Source organism: Aotus nancymaae, unplaced genomic scaffold, assembly GCF_030222135.1.
Source record: "Aotus nancymaae isolate 86718 unplaced genomic scaffold, 86718_ANA_hifiasm-v0.15.2.pri h1tg000022l_1, whole genome shotgun sequence".
In the NCBI taxonomy this organism is placed as follows: Eukaryota; Metazoa; Chordata; class Mammalia; order Primates; family Aotidae; genus Aotus; species Aotus nancymaae.
In genome coordinates, this window is record NW_026988435.1 from 24008704 (window position 1) to 24019608 (window position 10905).

Genomic DNA, 10905 nt, shown 5'->3' on the forward strand with positions numbered 1-10905 from the left:
GCTTTCTAAGATTTTAAATTTTAATGCCTTCACTTATACATTTAAAATCTAAAATAATATTTTTTTCACATGAGAATATATTACTTTGATAGTGTCTTATTTTCAAATATAATTTCATAATCAGAATAATAGCCACAAAAATTACATTGAGCACTTATTGTCACTTTATAATGATGTCAAGATTGACTAGATCCCCCTTAATCCCATTTCTTTTAGTTGGTCTAGCAGGAGAGTTCACTGGGAATGTAGGAAGACTACATATCCCAGTCTCCTTTGCAATGTAGTTGGAAACTGATTAGTTTCAGCGCTTTGGATAAAAGTTTCCTACGCTAATTCCAGTTAAATCTATCTCTGACCTGTAAAGCGTCCTAAAAATCATGGACTCTCCCCTTTCTCCAGTCCTCTTGGGAATTACAGAGGGCCAGATTATTGCACAGGCACACAACTGAAGTTATCACTTTGAGGGAGCTACTACTTTGAGGGAGCTACTACTTTGAGGGAAACTCTTCAGGAGAGACTTCTAATGTAACTTGTTGACTGAGAAACAAATAGGTGAGGTGTTTATGTCTCTATTTAAGGTGATTTGTTTCAGCAGCAGACAAGTGTTACCCTAATAGACAAGTGTTATCCTCACTATTCAGCAATCATGTTTAAGTGACATGTCTCCTGGCGTAAAATGAAACTACAAAAATCCTAGTATCGCCTCTAGATATTTTCTGCCTGACAGTAACCATGGGGCTATTTTCATATTCCTCCTTTTCAATATTCTAAATTTCTCCTGAGAGCATGTATTAAAAATGATTTATTCTGCAGTCATAGATAATCAGTTTTTAATCATAATTTTACTGTCAAGATGAAAAGAGGGGAATTTTCTTCTCTTCTTGCCCCTTTTAACTAAGTGATTAAAAACCATCAGTGTCATAATCTACTGGAAGTAACGGAGTCATCATAATAATACTCTCAGTACATTCATTTCAGTGTCATATTTCTATCTCTTTAAATTATAACTGAAACGTCATCAGAAAATTTATTTTGTGCCTCCAACTAACAGTTATATGACTTCATAAAGACTTCATTAGTCAACATCATTGCAAGCAGTATTGTAGATATTAAGATACATATTCCTCAGTGGCCCTGTTATAAGTAGATGTTAAAATAAGAAGTTAAGTCCAATCCATTTGCACCATATCACACAGCAATAATTTATTGCATGTATAATGATTAGTCATGGGAGGTATTATCCATATAAATAACTCAGTTCTTTTTAATTTTTGTAAATAATGAGATATTATTTGAAATGACAAGAGAATTGTGCTTATAAAATAATCAGAATAAACTTGTATTGTTAATTATTCATGCTTCAAAAATAGTTTGTTATATTCTTAACTTTTTTGTCCTAGCATAAAGTGATTTATCTCTGCTAATATCTACTTACACACACCCACACAGACACATACACACACTCAGTCTTTCAAATCATCTCATTTAATCCTAATAAGGATTCAAGCTGGTATCGTTATATCTGTTACAAACAAGAAAAATAAGACACAGATAATTAAAGGTCTTATACAACTGAGTATTAGAACAAGATTTTAACTGAAGATGTCTGAGCCCTGAGCACTTCATCACTAAGCTAATGTTTTATCTTAAGATTATATAGTGTTTCCATTTTAGTAGGTGTTTCTCTAACTGTATGACATCAGATAACATATTTAATTTTTCATGATCCAATTTCCTCAAAGAAAGTATTTAGATAGTTGTCCAAGGGAGATCTGATTAATAAATGAATTGATTAATAAATTTTAATGTATAACTAACTATCAATGTATGCCTCTTTGACTAACAATCTCTTTATTTTTGAGATAAAATACATATGACTCCTCTACAGAGAAAGTAGAGAAGATCAGATTATACACATGTGTATGTATATATAATCTATGTAAGTCTATAAGCAAAATTAATTATTACTGAATTTTGCAGGTAAAAAAAATCAAGGTTAAATCAAGGGTCACATATTCAATAGGAAACACAAATTTAGAAGTCCGAAGTATACTTAGAAGCTGGGAAATGTATTTCTAGAGTTCATCTTCTTAACTATTATGCTAAACTGGATCTTAGATAAGACCATTTCTTAAATTTATTTTTTTAGCTTGAATTTGCGGTTACTTAAGAGAGTTAAAGGAACAGCAATAGAGATAAAATGACCACTTTCATTACTGAAAATGTTGTAAGTGGAGGCCGTCATTATGATGATGGTTTGAATCCCAAAATAGATATTTATATTCACTTTGTCACACGTAGCACTAGAGCACCTCAGACCTCTCCATATGGAAGCATCCCAGGTAAATCCTACAGTATCAAGAAGCAATGTACAGTGTAATGTGCATACTTGCAAATGACAACTGGTACCTAAATGTAAAAAGAGAAAAGAAGAGCTGAGCTATTCATGCTGAATTTCTACCCTCAAATATGTCACGTGGAGTGGTAAAGGCCCTGATTGCAGCTCCAATAGCGATCATATCACATTGAAAGTAAAGGTAATAGAAAAGACTGGTCTTCCCTCTATTCCTTTATGGCATGCATACAAGAAATTAGAGGAAATATTCAGTTTGAAAATAACTGAAAAAAGGGCAATAAAATTCATGCTGATATTTTAATAATACATTTGTTTAATTTTTGACATCATTATAGACTTACAGAACATTGTAAAAGTAGTATTAGAAATTTCAGTTTTGTCATCACTTTCAATGACCGAAACTGCAATTAACTTTTGCACAAAAATCATACAAACAATTCTGAATATTTTACACTCAGCTTCCCTAATATTGTACTCATTGGATAAAACATAACTAACCATGTGGATTTTTCTGTGTGTCCCTCATGTCTTATGTTGTTAATGCAGGAATTGGCCATAAATAAATGTGTCATGGTGGTTGAAATAAAACATCAGTAGATTGTAGCTTTCTATAACTTTGTGCATTAAACTAATTTCCACAACCTCTAGATTTAACTAGTTATTTTATCTGGACAGAAAATCAAAATGAATTTGGCACAACATTTGGAAGTAAATAAGGTAAGAAGCATTTCTTAATTTTTGCATTTTTAGACATTAAAGGTAGAAAAAACAATGATTACTCCTTTTACTCAAAGTGGAGACATCCTATAGTCCTATGAAATTTTTCACATCTCTATCATTGTTAATATTAGCTGACTGACTTTAGACATAATCAACTCTCCTTTGTTCAGGTGAAAATTCTCAGTAGAAATATTTATTTCCGTTAGCACTTTTTTTCCCCAAAATTTTATCAGAGGGAATTTAGAAGGATAATATCTGAAAAAATAAAATAAAATAAAACGATACCTGTCTTGGCACGGTTGTGTCCATTACAGTGTGAGCCATGAAATAATATTTTGACCTATTTACTACTATAATTCCCTTGAGAATCCACCAGTAAAAAAGAATCGAGTGCCCTGTTTTCTCAGGAATTTGAGTTTGGTGGAACTTATGCGTCTGTACTCATCCTCTCATGCTAAAGAAGTAATTACAAGTGTTCAAGCAAAATCCATAAATCATGATGTGGTGAGAACTCTGGTTTCCTTTGATGTCCTCCTTAAGTGAATGCAATCTATATGGCAGTTGATATCCCCCAAACTGTTCTTGCAAATGGTTATTACATTTGAACTTTGAAGCAATTTGTATTCTCTGATGGGCTTTTGTCTTTGAAATGTCCTTACCCTTATATTCCAAATGGAATGTCAATGTTGAACCTTTTGTTCAGTTACATTCAGGAAAAGAAAGAAAAATGATTATATATTTTATAGTGCTAAGGCACTGCATTTCAAGAACAGTTGCACACACAGAAACACACACTGCATATGTCTGAGCAGGTAGATTGTACATAAATCAGTTTTAGACCTTTTAGTCTTGCATTTTGCTTAGTTTGCTGTCCAATATTAACTTTTTCTGCTTCTGGCCTTTTTTTATATCTACTTATTTCTCATATTTCTTTTTCATGTCTCTAAGCTTATAGTTCTGAACAAAAACTAAAAATAAGTCAGAGAAAATGAATTTATGAGAGATAATACAGTTTAGTTAGAGGCGCCATAGCTTATGTGAACTATAAAGTAAAGCACACTTGTGCTCAAAACCCAGCTCTACGACTCAGTAGATGCGTGAGTCTGCCATTCAAAATCACAATACATGTAAATTATTATTATTTGTGTATTAAATGAACAACTGAACATCTATTTAAAGATTTTCTGGGTGGAACAATGTACGGTCTGGTTAATTAGAAGGGATAGAAAAACTGCATGTTGGAGATTGTTTGCATGTATCATTTACCATTCCTGACAAACAAATCATCTGGCATAAATATTTTCATAACAAAATCCTTTCTTCCTTTTGATGAAGTATTAAATACGTATTTTTAATGTATTTCACTTAACTGATGTAAGCTTTTTGCTAAAATAAGCTTATAAAGTATATCAGTAATCTCCTGCTCTTTTTAAGCTCAAATATTCATGCTGAGGTAAAAATAAATATACAATATTAAACAGTTTGCTTCAATATTTTTCGTAGTTAGATCACATAAAAATGCACCATGACCCTCATTTCTCAACCATAAGTCACACCTTCCGTGTGCTGTGCTTTTTCCTTAAACTCTCCCTTCGAATTTATGCTTCATCACTAAGGCTAAAGAAAAAAGGTTCAACTTGATAACTTCTCTCAGATATTTGTACCTTAACTACAGAAACACAAGAGTTAAAATCATTGTTAAAAGGAATGACACAATAATGGAAATCATAATTATAGGAACATATTACAGATATTTTCTAGGCATCATATTATAATGCTTTTTGTACATTGTCTTTTTTAACCAATAGCCAATAAATTGTCTAATGATCACCATATTACAGATCAGAAAAAGAAAAGGCAGATTATGTTAAATGATTTGCTGGCAGTCATATAGGAAATTACAGCAAAGCCGGGACATAAATTCATGCTTTCTTTATTATATGTGTGTGAACTGATACTTGATATAGTTCCTGACACTTAAAATCTATTACTTTCTGGTCCAACTACAGTAATACATAATAGGAGACCCAAATACAGATGTTTAATCAGTTACTGGTATTATTAGGAGGTAGCTACATAAGTAAATATTCAGGACAGAGCAACCTAGGTATTTAGGAGGAAGAATGAATATGGAAAAAAAAATAGAAGAATAAGCAAGCAGTTAAGATGTAGAGGTGGTAGTAATGTAGAAAGAAGAAAACAGATTTCAAGTACAATATATATATAAATTTTTAAACATGTACAATTTATACAACTTACCATTGTGTCCTATTTTATCCACAATAACAAATTGCAAAGTCATCAAAGATTTATTGACCCTACCAGTGGATTATATATTAAAATCTCTCTTATTTGAGCCTTGAGTAATCAAGAAGTAAGACCCACTCTCCAAAATTTAGACAAAATTTTATAGAATTGCTTTAACATTATTCTTGTTTGCTGAAAAGGTAATAATGCTAAAAAAATATATAAAATCATGGAACCATGATAAAAATTCAAATAATAACTTTGAAATCTTCATCCATTGGTTGTAACTTACTATAGGCAAAACATCTATTATGCTGTGAAAAGTGCTAATGAAGTTTATTAAATTAGGAAGGAAATAAAATAATTATTTAAAAATATAATTACATAAAACATTCAAAATTATTTTGCTTGTATAAAAACAACTGGTAATTAACTACACATCAGCAACTATTTGCTAAGCAACGATTGCCTCCATCTCTATAAAAATTAATTCTTCTTCAAAATGCTTAAAATATTCCTACAGAGAAATTATCATCAGCATATTCTAGATATTTCCTAAATTGAAAATTGCCTAGAAAATTGTCAAGTCTTTTTTATACTTTCCATTACTGGTAAGTTTTTAATACATCAAGATGAAAAAGAGGACCAGCAAGTCAACCACACCAGGGTGTTATTACCTTTGACTCCTCTGGCCACATTCATCTCACTCATGTTTTATACAAGAATGATTAATTCCGTGAAACACATTTAGGAAAACCATAACCATACTTAAACTATAATGCCCTACAACACTTGATTTGTTTGACTTCTTGATTTGCTCTACAGGTAAAATTGTTAAACACCGACATGGTATTTGGTAAGATATTGTAATTATATGTGTTTTAGAAATAAGTATTTTTAGATTGGGATTCATTCATTCCCAAGTGGATGTTGATTAAGCATCTTCCATACTTTGGAAGAATTTTGAAGTCTGTATATCCTTAGTGCAGCTTACTCTAGACACATTAGAAAAGACAACTCATTTACAATGTTATATATACCTTGTAGTGTTTGTATTAATAATAAACTAAAGAGCCTAATGAAACAATACTCTAGTAAGAATCCTACATACTTAAGAGAAGTGTTGAAAATTAAATCCTCAGTAGTATAATTAAGAAACACTTATAGCCAAGAAAAAAAAATAAAAGTAAAAAGATAATTACTACCCTCAACTTCTTACTATGTCACAGTGAGTAAATAATGTAAATATTCAGGACTTACTTTATGTTTCAAAATATATGGATTATAATACATATTTACCTTAATTTATGGCTGATTTTTCTTAACCCACAGAATTTCTACTTAGGCAATTTATGTGAAAGGATGAATTTATTTATTAAATAAATATTGTACAATGTGCTGGAGAGATAAAGATGAATAAGACCCAATCCTGCCCTCAAAGAATTTCTTCAAGGTACCCTTAAGATAAATTTAATGAAAAAATAAGGAGAGTAAATTACTATATCACGTGCTTAAAGGAGCAATGGAGAAGACCGTGGAAAGATTTGAGAGAACATAAGAGAAGTACCTAAACATTGGCTTCAACTATATACCTAGGGAATGAAGACTCTGCAATATACAACTTAAGCCTAGATCTTGTTTGCTTGTTTGTTTCCTCAGCTGAAAACCTGAATATCCAACTTCTTCCTATATCTGTTTTTTACGTTTCTCACAGGCATCTCAAATGAACGGGTCTATAATTGACCTAACCTTTCCTCCCAACAACTACACTTAGTGGCTCCTCTCGTTTTTCTTGTCACTGTAAGTAGCATTCACATTCAGACAGGTATTCAATTTCTTGTCTAGTTATCCAACTGCTTTCAGAGCCAGTCTTTATTTGACCTTCTTAATTTTAGCCACATTGGTTTTCCTTTACCCTCTAATGTGTTCTTCCTCACCACACTTCTCACTCTCATTCCATGCCCTCCTAGGGTAAAGGTTTCATTTACTATAATGAGGCATACTGGAGTGGTGTCAGAGTTTGGAAGGGTTTAATAAAGACAAAGTAGAAACTGCCAATGAAGAAGGAGAGGTTAAAAGTACTACTTACAGAAAAAAGGTCTGTGTTGAGAAAAATGAAACGGAACTTGTAATACTAAGAGGCTGTAACATGCTTTTTAGGATGACGTCAGGGAAGTTTGAGATGGAGAATGGCACTTTTAGGGCACTTGTCTTCCTCCTAGTCTTCACATTTAAGTAAGTCAAAAACTGATAGTATTTCTCTGCAATGTTTCTGTATCAGCTTCTTTGGTTTCACTCTCAAATTAGCTATCATGGTTCCAACCCTTTACCATTTCTTTCTGTAAAAAAAAGTGTCTATATTTCCCTGTCTCCCTTTTTTCTCTCTGTCTCTCTCTCTCTGTCTGTGTGTGTGTGTGTGTGTGTGTGTGTGTGTGTGTGTTTGAGAAAATACTTCTTTACTTTTGCTTTCTACAAGATGCTCGGGGTTACTTTGCGTCTTTCTTGTCCCTGAAACTACTATCTCTTCATGAACCTGGTTTTCTTGTTAGAGGGTGGTATTGGATATCAAGATCTGTGGTACTAGGTATGCTCATTGCTGTTGTAGTGCCATTGCTTACAGTCCTACTGAGCAGGCAAGAGATAAATATACATGTGTATATACCCATGTATATACACATATCTACAAATGTGTCTGTGTGTAATCATCTGTATCTCTGTTAAGGTAAGCATGAATTAATAGTGATGCATCCAATTCTGATTCATTACTACAAAGATCTTTCTAGCCCTGCTCCCTTGTTTATTTGTAGCTTTCTTTCCAACTGTGAGAAATATGACTCTCACTATCCAGCATTCATTTAATTGATGTCTGGTGGTATAAGAATCGTTAAACAGTATGCCCATAGGAAACAACATTATCAATGAGCATACAGTGCTTATAGAAATTTTTTGAACTTTTAATCTTCAAAATTTCACTCATTTTCAGAGAGCAGTAAAATATTTTCATAGATTTGTAATATAGTTTTTAAACGTATTTTTCATTCTTTCCTCCCATTTTCTGAACTCTTGATAGAATTTAAAAATTTTTTGAATCTTAGGTTTATTATTTTCCCTGTAAAGGTCTATGAATTTTGACAAATGAATAGCATCATATTTCCGCTATTATAGTATTTACAAAATAGTTTCGCCGTTCTGAAAATTCCTCTGCGCTTCACCTATTCAACCCTTCTTTTCTCACTCCCAAAACCTTGGAAACCACTGATTTCTTTACTGCCTATAATGTTCCCCTTTTCAGAATATCATATCATTGGAATCATAAAGTATATAGCTTCTTCAGATTGTCTTTTTCCACTTAGCAATATGCATTTAAGAGTCAATCTGTTTTTATAGTTTGATATTTTATTTTTATCACTGAATAATATTCTATGTATACATATATCAAGTGTGTTTAGTCATTCACGTCTTGAAGGATATCTTTCCTTTTTCCAGTTTTTGGTGAGAATAAACTGCTAGAAACATTCATGCATAGGTGTTTTGTGATGTTTTCAATTCAGTTGGGTGAACACCTAGACACACAATTGCTGGGTCATATTAAGAGCCCATGTTTCAAAGCTGTATAAAACACAACAAAATTGTCTTCTAATAATGGCTGTAACATATTTTATTCCTAAATTCGATGAGTATTGTTTTTGCTCTGTATCCTTTCCAGTGTTTGCTATGGTCAATTTTTTATTTTTGTTGTTGTTGTTATTATTTTCACCATTCTAGATTTTTAGTGATATCTCATTTCTTTTTTAATTTGCAATTTTGTGATGCCAAATGAGAATGAGCCTCTTTTCATATGCTGATTTTCCATCTGGGTGTCTTGTTTGGTGAGGTGTCATTTCAGAACTTTTGCCCATTTTTTAATTGTTGTTTGCTTTCTTAACGATTGTTGAGTTTTACGTTCTTTGTGTATTTTTGGATACAAAACCTTTATCAGATATATGCCCTTCAAATATTCCTCCCAGTTTGTGGCTTGTCCTTATGTTATGTTTATGGTACCACCTCAAGACTGTGAGGTCCCAGGAGTTTCTTGCTTTCATGACAATCCACACTGAGCCTCCAGCAATTCATCAAAATTACCATTAAGGGGTAGTTCATAGCACCAATAACCTCTGCTCTAGGTAAGTTGGCTTCTCTAAAATAAAGTTGTCTGAGATCAGATTGATGTTACCTTTTTTTGTCATTAATCCCTATAGCATGTGAACTTTAATGTTTATAAGTATATTCCTTGGTTAACTAAACATTGACTGTTTCCTAATAGACCTCACTCAAGAGATTCCCATCCTTGCACTTATAGTAGTGTCTCATAATGTATTTACACTTCCAAAAAAATACAAGTATTAGAATGTAGACCAAAATATGAAATAAATATTCACAAGTCTATACTGATATAACAAAATACCATTATAAATGGATAATTCACTAAATAAAGATAGAAAACTACAAATCTCCCATAAAAAATAATTCCAAACAAATTAATAGATATCGCCCCATCAAGGATGTAGCCTATAACTCCCCATTCCTTAAGATTGGATGATACATAAGAATTCCTTCCAAAGAGTATAGTATGCAATGGGGCTGGGGGCCAGAATAACTTAACAGTAGAGGAACTTGGTAAACTCTACTTCAGCCAGTTGTCCAAGACTAATACCATGCTGGTAGTATGATAGCATGTGTCCTAATACGATGTGATTCAAGTGGTACTTCTTTGTTTCTGTGGTTTTCCTCTGGAGAACACACAATCTCATTCTAATGATGAGAAAATAATCAGACAAATTCTAACTGGGAGGCTTTCTATAAAATATCTGACCAATACTCTCAAACTGTCAATATCCTGATAAACAAGAAAACTCTGATAAACAGTCATAGTCAAGAGAAGCCTAATATCATATGATAACTAAATATAATGTAATACACCGTATGTAACCCTGCAAGAGAAAGAGAGACCTTAGATAAAAACTAAAGAAATCTGAAAAAAAACCCTATAGACTACATAATAATGTACCAATTTGGGCTCAATTATCTTGACACCTGTGCCATACTATTTGTAAGACATTAACAATAGGAGAAAATGGGTGTGGGGTATATGGAAATTTTCTATACACAATCTTGCTGTACTTCTATAAATCTAAAACTGTTTTAAAAGTTTTTTTAAGTTTATTTACAGAAATTAGTGACACATAAACTAGAGATGAGGCTAAGGTGAAAAAAAACAAAAGGAATTAAGGTGGAGACAAGCTTGTCTGGTAAACATAATTTAAGCCATAAATTGGAAGATACCTGCATAAGTTGGGAAACAATATTTCCTTGATTAAGTCTAGCAATGAGAAATATGCAATTAGTTCTAAAAGGAAAACTAAACAGAAGAAAAAAACTAAACAGAACAGAAGAAAATTCTTCAGAAAAACAAAAATACATTCTATTAACAACTGAGTGAAAGCATTCAACTATTTTCTTACAGAAAAAATATATTAAGCATCCTAATAATATCTATATGCTAAACAAATACACATTTTTGTATTATCCTTTGGTTGTTTATA